At 37.1% G+C, this 12,766-nt stretch overlaps 1 protein-coding gene and 1 pseudogene across 1 annotated transcript in view; one reads left to right on the top strand and one right to left on the bottom strand.

Annotated features, from left to right (window-relative positions):
• Nucleotides 1–12,766, bottom strand: part of EFCAB2 (EF-hand calcium binding domain 2) — a 119,101-nt gene that overhangs the window by 71,298 nt on the left and 35,037 nt on the right. The gene's annotated exons all lie outside the window — the stretch shown is intronic.
• LOC132353807 (small ribosomal subunit protein uS8-like) lies at nt 701–1,087 on the top strand (annotated as a pseudogene).

Here is a 12,766-nt window from a genome sequence, read left to right as displayed (position 1 = left end):
CAGTGGTTAGCACTTGGTGCTTGCTTTCACTGTCGTGGCCCGGGTTTGATCCCTGATTGAGAACTAAGATCCCCTGTGTGGCACAGCCAGGAAAAAAAAAAAAAAAAAACCTTGGTTGATAATCCAAGTAACTCTGTCTATTTAATTCATGGTTACATCTAATTCAATATCATAAACGTTATCTCAAAAATTAAATAAAGCTAAAATATAATATGTAACTTTTCAGTAAGGTATATGCAATTTTGTGAAGCTTGGGGAAAATATTAGCAAGAATATATTTAATTTCACAGAAATGTCATGTTCAGCAGGTGTTCTAAAAAATGTTACTTTTTATACAGTGCCCATTTAGCAAAATATGGAATGACCATATGTGGAAATAAGCAGTTTTACAAGATGGTCAGATGATGAAATAATATCAGAAATACTAGTTAGAAATACTAGTTAACAAGCACATTTTTATAACAGAACAACTGTAATATATGTCAGAGTATCTTATATATTTTTAAATATATTGTATACTGATGGAAGGTTTATCTGTTTTGATAAAATAAGAATCTTAGCAGTATTTTTAGGAGTGTCAACAAACAGGAATACTTTTTTCAATTGTTGTGTACCCTCCATTTCCCATGAATTCTTAATACTAATTAACTGTGCTTTTAAAAATCATATCCTTGCTCTTCCCGCCATCTTTCCATGCCGCCATAATGGTGCGCATGAATGTCCTGGCTGATGCTCTCAAGAGTATCGACAATGCCGAAAAGAGAGGCAAACGACAGGTTCTTATTAGGTCATGCTCCAAAGTCATCGTCAGGTTTCTAACTGTGATGATGAAGCATGGTTACATTGGCGAATTTGAAATCATCGATGATCACAGGGCTGGGAAAATTGTTGTGAACCTCACAGGCAGGCTAAGTAGTGTGATCAGCCCCAGGTTTGATGTGCAACTCAAAGATCTAGAAAAATGGCAGAATAACCTGCTCCCATCCCATCAGTTTGGTTTCAGTGTACTGACAACCTCAGCTGGCATCATGGACCATGAAGAAGACGAAAACACACAGGAGGGAAAATCCCTGGATTCTTTTTCTAGGGATGTAATACATACGTGCAAATAAAATGCCTCAGAGGACAAAAAAGAAAAAAAATCATATCCTTTATGTTAACTTTGGTCAATTATTTTTCTCTTCCTTAAAAAGTAATTCAAAGTAACAAGAAACAAAATTGTACTACAGTTTCAGAAAAGAAACTAAAAAGCATACGGAAAAGTTCAAGTTTTTGCTCCTTTACTTCCTTATAACTGGATGTAACTAGAAGAGAGAGTGCAAGGTGGGGACAAACTTGACATTATTAAGGGTGGTTTTTAGTAAGACGTATTAAAGGAATTTGGATTTTGTTCTAAGGGCAATAGGTATCAAGTTAGGATTTATAAAGTAGGGAGTATCAGACTAGATTTATAATCAAGGAAGATCACTCTTGCTGCTAGGAAGAAAACCCAACTGGAAGCAAAGAAATGGTTAGAAGATTCATACAGTGATCCAGAGAAGAGATGATGAACGTATCCTCACTGTGCCCTATGCTTCCCCATAACTTTGTAATTGTTTGACTGTTTCCCCCGCCCCAGACGCCGACACCCATTAGACTGTAAACTCCGTAAAGTCAGAGGCTTCATCTGTTCTCATCACGTTTATATCCCCAGGCCATAGCACAAAGCAGACACATAGTGGGTACTTAGTGCTCAATAAAAGTTGTTATATGAATGACTAAATGATTTTTAAAAAAAAGAATAACCATATAGATGCTAAACTTAATGCAAATACCCAATAAGCATTGCATTCTATAGCTCAGACAAGCTTCTAGCCTTTCTCTCCTAATCACCTGTGACTACAGATATACACCACCATATTTAGCCACATTTGAGAACTTAAATACAGCAATTATATAATTCCTGAAAGAATGAAGAAGATGATGGGAAAGAAACAGTAGTTCAGATAATTTCAGATGGTGTTTCCAGAATAAGTTAGTTACTAACTGGAGGCTTAGAGTGAAAAGAGTAAAGGAGAGCCCATGTTTGTTTCATTCATTAGTTTATTCATTTACTCAACAAATATTTGTTGAACACCCCTTATATACTAGGCACTGTATTCTTTAAAATATTTATAAATAATGTAGTCCATACACTCTGGACTCACTACTCAGATCCCATCTTTGCCAAGGTAGTATGTAACCTTGCACAAGTCACTTAACCTCTCTGTGCCCTAGTCCTCAATCTGTACAATGGAGCTCATGAGAGCTACCTATTCCACAGAGCCACCATGGGCATTAAATGCTTTATGTAAAGTGTTGGGCACACAGTAAGCACTCAAAAACGTAAGCTATTTCTATTCTGTTACATTGGGAATTTGTAACTTGGGGATTGCCTTTACTTTGTATCCAAAAATGTGAACTATGGAACATTTTAGCTTCATTTGCAGGATGGGTATGGAGAATAGGTTTGAACAAATTTTATACATGTACTATATATATCAGATCCAAGGGTTTTATATACATGATTTTATTTAAAAGCTAGAGCTCTGGAATCAGAGAGAACTGGCTTGAATCCACAAGGTCATACCTACAGCAAATTACCAAATTTCCCTAAGGCTCAGTTTCCTCATATATAAAGTGGGGGCGATGGTGATGATCATGATGACGATGACGACAACTACCTTGCAACACTGCTGTGAGGATTAAAGGGAACAATGTATATGGAGACTCTGGCACACAAGAGTGCTTCTTAGGTGTGAGCTGCTATAATTATTTCCCACAAAAATCATCTGGATTAGGCATTAATATCCTTACCTAAAAGATAATGTTACTGAGGCTTAAAAAGTTAAATAAGTGACTTGAGGACAAATATCTAGTAAATGAGAAATTAAAGATTCAAGCCTAAGTCTGTATGGCTTCAAAGATTCTATTCTTTTAGCTACATTACTCTTCTCCTCATTGTTTTTAAAAACTTGCTTAGGTTATAAATAAATATTATCATATACAAGAGCTGGCATTTAAGATTGATATATCTGTAATTCTGCATAATAGGAAGCTTTGAATCTTTGAAATGTTTTCATGTGTAAGTTTTATAATGCTTGTAATAGTTGTAAAAAAAAAGACACAACAAATTGTATAATTTTACATTAATATATGGCACAATGAAATAGGACTTAGGGGTCCTAAGTTTTTGTTTCCTACTGAAGATAACTGTTCCAACTGTGACCACTTTTATATCCTATTTTTTTTTAACATCTTTATTGGAGTATAATTGCTTTACAATGGTGTGTTAGTTTCTCCTTTATAACAAAGTGAATCAGCTATACATATACATACATCCCCATATCTCCTCCCTCTTGCGTATTCCCTCCCACCCTCCCTATCCCACCCCTCTAGGTGGACACAAAGCACAGAGCTGATCTCCCTGAGCTATGTGGCTGCTTCCCACTACCTATCTATTTTACATTTGGCAGTATATATATGTCCATGCCACTCTCTCACTTCGTCCCAGCTTACCCTTCCCCCTCCCCATGTCCTCAAGTCCATTCTCTATGTCTGTGTCTTTATTCCTGTCCTGCACCTAGGTCTTTTTTTTAGATTCCATATATATGTGTTGGCACATGGTATTTTTTTCCTCTTTCTGACTTACTTCACTCTGTATGACAAACTCTAGGTCTATCCACCTCACTACAAATAACTCAATTTCATTTCTTTTTTATGGCTGAGTAATATTCCACTGTATATATGTGTCACATCTTCTTTATCCATTCATCTGTCGATGGACACTTAGGTTGCTTTCATGTCCTGGCTATTGTAAATAGAGTATAGCCTATTTTTAACATGAGTCCATCATAGGGTCTTAAAAGTTACAGGTCATGTACATACTACAATGGGGGTTCTAGCTAGACATGAAAGATTGTAAGCAAGTTTTATTTTATTATATTTCTGCTTACCCAGCTTCAGGGAACATTTCATAACAACAAAAAGAAAGCAAGCAAACAAACAAAGAAAAACAGTAAAAACTTAACCCAAAATATTATTTATTTTTTGGCTACGCCACGCTGGCACCCTAGGCACTGAAAGCACGCAGTCCTAACCACTGGTCCACCAGGGAATTCCCAACCCAAAATTTTAAAAAACAGAATTAGGTTGGTTCTCATTCTTTAATAGAGACAACTTAGTAGGGAATAAAGCAATGAAAAGAAAATTAGAATGAATAGAAAAACTAAACTGAGGAAAATACAGCTTGAATAGAAAACATACAGAAAATGGAAGGATTACAGAAAATATACAAAGGGACTTAGTGCTTTTTATTTTAGTAAAATGCAACCATATGGGAGGGTCTCATATGATTATGATCCAAACCAAAGTCAAACTGAATCTTTTTTTTTTTCGCCACACCATGTGCCTTGCAGGATCTTAGTTCCCCACCCAGGGACGGAACCCAAGGCCCTGGCAGTGAAAGCACAAGGTCCTAAACACTGGACCACTAGGGATTTCCCCCTTATATAATCTTAAATTATAATATGTCATGATAAACTAAACTTCTCATGATATACTTGTCATGCCTTTAGTGGAAGAATTTGTTTTCAAAAAATAAAGAACTACAAATATATGAATTATTACAAAAATATTTCATGAATTTAATGCATTAATTAATTACACACTCCCAGAGTCTGAAGACTTCATGTTGTGGACTAGCACATCTATTTGTTTAACTTTAAGCCCTCTCTCACCCAAGTGACAGTCCTATATTTCTACTACATATCTCACCTCCTGAAACTCAACCTATCCAAAACCAAACTGATTTTCTATCAGAACTTCTATCCATCTACAGATGGAAGGCCCTATGAATTATAATTGCCTATGGGCCATTTGCTCATACCACCACTTCTTAAACAGGCTAGTGTGATTTCTCCACTACTGGCCAATTCAGTCTACTCCTTTATTTTATTTATTTATTTTTTTAACAGATTATTATTTTTAAAAATTTATTTATTTATTTATTTTTGGCTGTGTTGGGTCTTTGTTTCTGTGCGGGGGCTTCCTCTAGTTGTGGCAAGTGGGGGCCACTCTTCATCGCGGTGCGCGGGCCTCTCACTATCACGGCCTCTCTTGTTGCGGAGCACAGTCTCCAGACGCACAGGCTCAGTAATCGTGGCTCACGGGCCCAGTTGCTCCACGGCATATGGGATCTTCCCAGACCAGGGCTCAAATCCGTGTCCCCTGCATTGGCAGGCAGATTCTCAACCACTGCACCACCAGGGAAGCCCTATTCCTTTATTTTATTTTTTATTTTTTATAACATGTTTATTGGACTATAATCGCTTTACAATGGTGTGTTAGTTTCTGCTTGATAACAAAGTGAATCAGCTATACATATACATATATCCCCATATCTCCTTCCTCTTGTGTCTCCTTCCCACCCCCCCATCCCACCCCTCTAGGTGGTCACAAAGCACCAAGCTGATCTCCCTGTGCTATGTGGCTGCTTCCCACGATCTATTTTACATTTCGTAGTATATATAAGTCCATTCCACTCTCTCACTTCGTCTCAGCTTACCCTTCCCCCTCCCCATGTCCTCAAGTCCATTCTCTATGTCTGTGTCTTTATTTCTGTCCTGCCCCTACATTCTTCAGAACCTTTTTTTTTTTTTTTAGATTCCATATATATGTGTTAGCATACGGTATTTGTTTTTCTCTTTCTGACTTACTTCACTCTGTATGACAAACTCTCAGTCCATCCACCTCACTACAAATAACTCAATTTCATTTCTTTTTATGGCTGAGTAATATTCCATTGTATATATGTGCCACATCTTCGTTATCCATTCATCTGTCGATGGAAACTTAGGTTGCTGCCATGTCCTGGCTACAGTAAGTAGAACTGCAATGAACATTATGGTACATGACTCTTTTTGAATTATGGTTTTCTCAGGGCATATGCCCAGTAGTGGGATTGCTGGGTCGTATGGTAGTTCTATTTTCAGTTTTTTAAGGAACCTCCATACTGTTCTCCATAGTGGCTGTATCAATTTACATTACCAACAACAGCACAAGAGGGTTCCCTTTACTCCACACCCTCTCCAGCATTTATTGTTGGTAGATTTCTTGATGATGGCCATTCTGACTGGTGTAAGGTGACACCTCATTGTAGTTTCAGTTTACATTTCTCTAATGATTACTGATGTTGAGCATCCTTTCATGTGTTTGTTGGCAATCTGTATATCTTCTTTAGAAAATTTCTATTTAGGTCTTCTGCCCATTTTTGGATTGGGTTGTTTGTTTTTTGATATTGAGCTGCATGAGCTGCTTGTAAATTTTGGAGATTAATTCTTTGTCAGTTGCTTCATTTGCAAATATTTTCTCCCATTCTAAGGGTTGTCTTTTCATCTTGTTTATGGTTTCCTTTGCTGTGCAAAAGCTTGTAAGTTTCATGAGGTCCCATTTGTTTGTTTTTGTTTTTATTTCCATTTCTCTAGGAGGTGGGTCAAAAAGGATCTTGCTGTGATTTATGTCATAGAGTGTTCTGCCTATGTTTTCCTCTAAGAGTTTTACAGTGTCTGGCTTTACATTTAGGTCTTTAATACATTTGGAGTTCATTTTTGTGTGTGGTGGTAGGGAGTGTTCTAATTTCATTCTTCTACATGCAGCTGTCCAGTTTTCCCAGCACCACTTATTGAAGAGGCTGTATTTTCTCCATTGTATATTCTTGCCTCCTTTATCAAAGATAAAGTGGCCATATGTGCATGGGTTGATCTCTGGGCTTTCTATCCTGTTCCACTGATCTATATTTCTGGTTTTCTGCCAGTACCATACTGGCTTGATTACTGTAGCTTTGTAGTATAGTCTGAAGTCCAGGAGCCTGATTCCACCAGTTCCATTTTTTTTCTCAAGACTGTTTTGGCTATTCTGGGTCTTTTGTGTTTCCATACAAATTGTGAAATTTTTTGTTCTAGTTCTGTGGAAAATGCCATTCATAGTTTGATAGGGATTGCATTGAATCTGTAGATTGCTTTGAGTGGTATAGTCATTTTCACAATGTTGATTCTTCCAATCCAAGAACATGGTATATCTCTCCACCTGTTTGTATCATCTTTAATTTCTTTCATCAGTGTCTTATAGTTTTCTGAGTACAGGTCTTTTGTCTCCTTAGGTAGGTGTATTCCTAGGTATTTTATTCTTTTTGTTGCAATGGTAAGTGGGAGTGTTTCCTTAATTTCTCTTTCAGATTTTTCATCGTTAGTGTATAGGAATGCAAGATATTTCTGTGCATTAATTTTGCTCCTGCTACTTTATCAAATTCATTGATTAGCTCTGGTAGCTTTCTGGTAGCATCTTTAGGATTCTCTATGTATAGTATCATGTCATCTGCAAACAGTGACAGCTTTACTTCTTCTTTTCCGATTTGGATTCCGTTTATTTCTTTTTTTTCTCTGAATGCAGTGGCTAAAACTTCCAAAACTATGTTGAATAATAGTGGTGAGAGTGGGAAACCTTGCCTTGTTCCTGATCCTAGAGGAAATGGTTTCAGTTTTTCACGACTGAGAACGAAGTTGGCTGTGGGTTTGTCATATATGGCCTTTATTATGTTGAGGTAAGTTTCTTCTATGCCTACTTTCTGGAGGAATTTTATCATAAATGGGTGTTGAATTTCGTTGAAAGCTTTTTCTGCATCTATTGAGATGATCATATGCTGTTTATTCTTCAATTTGTTAATATGATTTATCACATTGATTCATTTGAGTATACTGAAGAATCCTTGCATTCCTGGGATAAACCCCACTTGATCATGGTGTATGATCCTTTTAATATGCTGTTGGATTCTGTGTGCTAGTATTTTGTTGAAGATTTTTGCATCTCTGTTCATCAGTGATATTGGCCTGTAGTTTTCTTTGTTTGTGACATCTTTGTCTGGTTTCGGCATCAGGGTGATGGTGGCCTCGTAGAATGAGTTTGGGAGTGTTCCTCCCTCTGCTGTATTTTGGAAGAGTTTGAGAAGGATAGGTGTTAGCTCTTCTCTAAATGTTTGATAGAATTCGCCTGTGAAGCCTTCTGGTCCTGGGCTATTGTTTGTTGGAAGATTATTAATCACAGTCTCAGTTTCAGTGCTTGTGATTGGTCTGTTTATATTTTCTATTTCTTCCTGGTTCAGTCTCAGAAGGTTGTGCTTTTCTAAGAATTTGTCCATTTCTTCCAGGTTGTCCATTTTATTGGCATAGAGTTGCTTGTAGTAATCTCTCATGATCCTTTGTATTTCTGCAGTGTCAGTTGTTACTTCTCCTTTTTCATTTCTAATTCTGTTGATTTGAGTCTTCTCCCTTTTTTTCTTGATGAGTTTGGCTAATGGTTTATCAATTTTGTTTATCCTCTCAAAGAACTAGCTTTTAGTATTATTGATCTTTGCTATCGTTTCCTTCATTTCTTTTTCATTTATTTCTGATCTGATCTTTATGATTTCTTTCCTTCTGCTAACTTTGGGGTTTTTTTGTTCTTCTTTCTCTAATTGCTTTAGGTGTAAGGTTAGGTTGTTTATTTGAGATGTTTCTTGTTTCTTGAGGTAGGATTGTATTGCTATAAACTTCCCTCTTAGAACTGCATTTGTTGCATCCCACAGGTTTTGGGTCGTTATGTTTTCACTGCCATTTGTTTCTAGGTATTTTTTTGTTTTCCTCTTTGATTTCTTCAGTGATCTCTTGGTTATTAAGTAGTATATTGTTTAGCCTCCATGTGTTTGTATTTTTTACAGATCTTTTCCTGAAATTGATATCTACTCTCATAGCATTGTGGTCAGAAAAGATACTTGATACGATTTCAATTTTCTTAACTTCACCAAGGCTTGATTTGTGACCCAAGATATGATCTATCCTGGAGAATGTTCCATGGGCACTTGAGAAGAAACTATATTCCTCTGTTTTTGGATGGAATGTCCTATAAATATCAATTAAGTCCATCTTGTTTAATGTATCTTTAAAGCTTGTGTTTCCTTATTTATTTTCATTTTGGATTTTCTGTCCATTGGTGAGGGTGAGATGTTAAAGTCCCCTACTATGATTGTGTTACTGTCGATTTCCCCTTTTATGGCTGTTAGCATTTGCCTTATGTATTGAGGTGTTCTATGTTGGGTGCATGAATATTTACAATTGTTATATCTTCTTGTTGGATTGATCCCTTGAACATTATGTAGTGTCCTTCTTTGTCTCCTGTAATAGTCTTTATTTTAAAGTCTACTTTGTCTGATATGAGAATTGCTACTCCAGCTTTGTTTTGATTTCCATTTGCATGGAATATCTTTTCCCATCCCCTCACTTTCAGTCTGTACGTGTGCCTAGGTCTGAAGTGGGTCTCTTATAGACAGCATATATACAGGTCTTGTTTTTCTATCTATTCAGCCAGTCTATGTCTTTTGGTGGGAGCATTTAATCCATTTACATTTAAGGTAATTATTGATATGTATGTTCCTATTACCATTTTCTTAATTGTTTTGGGTTTGTTATTGTAGGTCTTTTCCTTCTCTTGTGTTTCCTGCCTAGAGAATTTCCTTTAGCATTTGTTGTAAAGCTGGTTTTGTGGTGCTGAATTCTGTTAGCTTTTTCTTGTTTGTAAAAGTTTTAATTTCTCCGTTGAATCTGAATGAGATCCTTGCTGGGTAGAGTAATCTTGGTTGTAGGTTTTTCCCTTTCATCACTTTAAATATGTCCTGCCACTCCCTTCTGGCTTGCAGAGTTTCTGCTGAAAGATCAGCTGTTAACCTTATGGGGACTCCCTTGCATGTTATTTGCTGTTTTTCCCTTGCTGCTTTTAATATTTTTTCTTCGTGTTTAAGTTTTGATAGTTTGATTAATATGTGGTTTGGCTTGTTTCTCCTTGGATTTATCCTGTATGGGACTCTCTGCACTTTCTGGACTTGATTAACTATTTCCTTTCCCATATTAGGGACGTTTTCAACCATAATCTATTCAAATATTTTCTCAGTCCCTTTCTGTTTCTCTTCTTCTTCTGGGACCCGTATAATTCGAATGTTGGTGCATTTAATGTTGTCCCAGACGTTTCTAAGACTGTCCTCAATTCTTTTCATTCTTTTTTTCTTTATTCTGCTCTAAGGTAGTTATTTCCACTATTTTATCTTCCAGATCACTTATCCATTCTTCTGCCTCAGTTATTCTGCTATTGATTCCTTCTAGAGAATTTTTAATTTCATTTATTGTGTTGTTCATCATTGTTTGTTTGCTCTTTAGTTCTTCTAGGTCCTTGTTAAACGTTTCTTGTATTTTCTCCATTCTATTTCCAAGATTTTGGATCATCTTTACTGTCATTACTCTGAATTCTGCTTCAGGGAGACTGCCTATTTCCTCTTCATTTGTTTGGTCTGGTGGGTTTTTACCTTGCTTCTTCATCTGCCGTGTGTTTCTCTGTCTTCTCATTTTGCTTAACTTACTGTGTTTGTGGTCTCCTTTTCGCAGCCTGCAGGTTCATAGTTCCCATTGTTTTAGGTGTCTGCCCCCAGTGGCTAAGGTTGGTTTAGCGGGTTGTGTAGGCTTCCTGGTGGAGGGGACTGGTGCCTGTGTTCTGATGGATGAGGCTGGATCTTGTCTTTCTGGTGGGCAGGACCACGTCCAGTGGTGTGTTTTGGGGTGTCTGTGAACTTATTATGATTTTAGGCAGCCTCTCTGCTAATGGGTGGGGTTGTGTTCCTGTCTTGCTAGTTGTTTGGCATGGGATGTCCAGCACTGTAGCTTGCTGGTCATTGAGTGGAGCTGCGTCTTAGCGTTGAGATGGAGATCTCTGGGAGAGTTTTCACCATTTGATATTACGTGGAGCCGAGAGGTCTCTGGTAGACCAATGTCCTGAACTTGGCTCTCCCATCTCAGAGGCACAGGCCTGACACCTGGCCAGAACACCAAGACCCTGTCTGCCACAGGGCTCAGAAGAAAAGGTAGAAAGGAAGCAAGGGAGGGAGAGGGGGAGGGAGAAAATAAAATAAAATAAAATAATTAAAATTAAAAAAATTTTTTAAAGTATTAAAAATAGAAAAATTAAAAAGTAATAAAAAAAAGAAAGAAGGAAGAGAGCAACCAAACCAAAAAACAAATCCCCCAATGGTAACAAGCACTAAAAACTATACTTAAAAAAACCAAAAAAAAAAACCAGACAGAACCCTAAGACAAACGGTAAAAGCAAAGCTATACAGACAAAAATCACACAAAGAAGCATACACATACACACTCACAAAAAGAGAAAAAGGAAAAAAAATATATATCTATATATATATATAAAAAGGAAGAGAGCAACCAAATCAATAAACAACTCTAACAATGATAATAAACTCTAAATACTAAACTAAGATAAACATAAAACCGGGAACCAATTAGAGGCAGAAAGCAAATCTTCCTTCCTTCATTCTCTATGTTGAGCCAAGAACACATCCTCAGTGATTCCATGGCATCCTGTACTTACTTCCTTCTCTTCATTCATTGAGCTCCTACTATGCACTAGATGCTGAAGACACAGTGTAGAACAAAACAAACATGCTCATACTCTAATGGAAAATTAGTAGTAAACAAACTACACAAATAATTGTGATTAAATCATTGCACTGCAATCAATTGTTTGTGCCTGTCTTTCCCCCAGTAAATACTAAGTCCTTCAAAGCTATATCAAATTGACCTTTATATCTTCTGGCATTCAACAATGTATGGCATAAAAGAGGTATTAATAAATAATCTTAACTAAAGGGGAGCAAGGCTTAACTAATGAAGGAAGGTCCTGGAGTACCTCATTCATGATGAGATCATGAATACAAATGAGAAAATTAGCCTTGAACAAGAGTAGGAACAGCTCTTCTATTAGGATAACTAAAGGAAGGTGGGAAAGGAGAGTGCTGATGAAAGTGTGTTTATAGGTAGAGGCAACAAGTTAAGGGAGTTCAGGTCTGATGGCTACCATTTTTTAAATACAAGCAAGATCATCTACTGAGAATAAAGAGGCTGAAGTTGGATCAGATGGCTTAAAGGCAGACTTCCCCAATCCCCAAGCCAGTATTAGGCTAAAGTAGACTTTGTGGATGCTGCCATCTTCTCCTTTTCTTCCTCCTCCTTCCCCTTCCCCCTTCTCCATCTTTTTTTCTCCTCTTCTTCCTCTCCTTTTCCTCTTCATTTTTTTTCACACCCAGAATCCAAAAATTCTTCCTGCTTGGAGAGAATCCCTTTGTATATAGTATTAGCAGAATACAATGTTCTCTCTCTCACTAAGTAAGTCAAAAAGGATAGATCTTCCCTCTCCTAGTCTTCTGGTGACAAAGGAACAGGCATGTGACCTAGGCTCAGCCAATCAGATGTTCTTGTGCAGGATTTTTGAATCTTAAGGAAGTAATACAAAAATGTAGAGATAATTTTTAAATTATTTATGGGAATGGCAGAAGCAATAACAGCAAGAATTTAGTACCAGTGGTCCGGGGCAGTGGCACATTAACCAGATTGTCCTTATAGCATGACTTTAGCTGTGGTATAGGCTGCTGAGCCTCCTTGGTTCTTGTGCTTTTGTCCAAGCTGGTTTCCCAGCTTTCCTGTTGATTTTGTGAACTCTTTACTATCTGCTAATAAATTCCTTTTCTACTTACATTAGCCAGAATCAGTTTTGTTTGATTAATAAACTGAGAGGAGGGAAGGGGAGAGAAGAATCAAGAAAACTAGAGGTCTTGATAAGATCCAACAGCAGGTATTTTATATGTAAGGAAGCAGAACAC

This window comes from Balaenoptera ricei, chromosome 1 (assembly GCF_028023285.1).
Source record: "Balaenoptera ricei isolate mBalRic1 chromosome 1, mBalRic1.hap2, whole genome shotgun sequence".
In the NCBI taxonomy this organism is placed as follows: domain Eukaryota; kingdom Metazoa; phylum Chordata; class Mammalia; order Artiodactyla; family Balaenopteridae; genus Balaenoptera; species Balaenoptera ricei.
This window is presented reverse-complemented; position numbering and strand designations above follow the sequence as displayed.